Here is a 1,438-nt window from a genome sequence, read left to right on the forward strand (position 1 = left end):
TATATTATTATTACTAGGTGAATTATAATATAATATTTGCTGTGACTGCTTACAAACAAAGCTATTAGAACTCGACAGTCTGTTCGTCTCTCTTCTTTCCTTTATAATATTGGTTACTCTCTACAGTCACACCTCTTTAATCTTCTGCACATTATTACGAGCTGGGTATCCCGTTCGATGAACGGACTCAAAAGAATCGATCGTCAAGTCATTGTGGAACCAGTATGCACTGTTAGTGAACGGAAGCCTCACTTGTTTACAATGGAGTTTAAGAAGACGAACTTCCCAAAGATTAGATCTAAACGAAACTAATGAAAAACTGAAAATTAAACTACAGTGACTTCAGACTCCATATTATAACTGTGCACCCTTTAATTGATTCTGAACCACCATTAATTTTGTCAAATTCGAAAGTTAAGTGGTTGGGAAGTTTTAGGCGGCCAAAGTGACGAATTATCACAAACACAATTATGTATAGAGGACCTATTCGTGTTGCAAGTGCCGTAAAACTCTTCCTTGCACTAAAACTAAACCCACCGCAGGACTCTACCTCCTCTGGTGTGCTATAGAGCTGCTGTATTCCTCCTTACTCCAAGGAGACGCAGGGATGGGAGAGAGAGAGAAAGAATGGAAATATAGAAGATGAAAAAAGGTTTTAACATGGATAACATTGGCAAGAGCTGAGACAATATAGTCAATAGTGTTCTTTTACCATCGGAATAACACGTACAAAGGCATGTGTAGGCATGTTATACGTGATTCTGTTCCTCGGGTGTTGTTTTTTTGTTTGTTTGTTGTTTTGTTTTTTTTTGGGGGGGGGAGGGAGGGGGGCTTTTTGGGGAGGGGGTCCTGTGTTTATTTGTCTGTTTGTTTGTTTTTTGTTTAAGCTGTTATTTTACAGTAAACATAGGAAGAATTACGTTGCAAAACAAACTATAATCCTATATTATCCCAGATCGGGACATTTCTGGAAAACCTTCGTATACTTCCTTATCTAAAGAGAAAATTGTATGAAACTTTTTTTCTTTTCCCACAATACAATGTTGTGTCTCTGTTGGTGTAAGTATGATAAAATTGTGTTTCATTAGTACTTCTGTTTTCAGAAAATTATGAGTTTCTTCCCCGTGTTTCAGTTTTGTAGTAACGGAACGCACAATATTGAAGTCTACATGTAGTACGTTTTATCATAATACGCTTCACATTTTAACCGTTTTAACATTGTAGGCTATTCGTTATAAAAAGAACCATGGAATGACCGAATATGGATGAAAAAATAAAACATAAATATATAATATATCAAAGGTGCCAACAGGATAAAATGGGGTTGTTGTTTTTTTACTCATACAATCATAAAAATGGTATAGCAACAATAACATCGAGGAGTGATGGTAAATGAATGGGCTGTGATGTTGGACAATTTTCAGAGAGAGAGAGAGGG

The sequence above is a fragment of the Aplysia californica genome, unplaced genomic scaffold (genome assembly GCF_000002075.1).
Source record: "Aplysia californica isolate F4 #8 unplaced genomic scaffold, AplCal3.0 scaffold00020, whole genome shotgun sequence".
NCBI lineage: Eukaryota > Metazoa > Mollusca > Gastropoda > Aplysiida > Aplysiidae > Aplysia > Aplysia californica.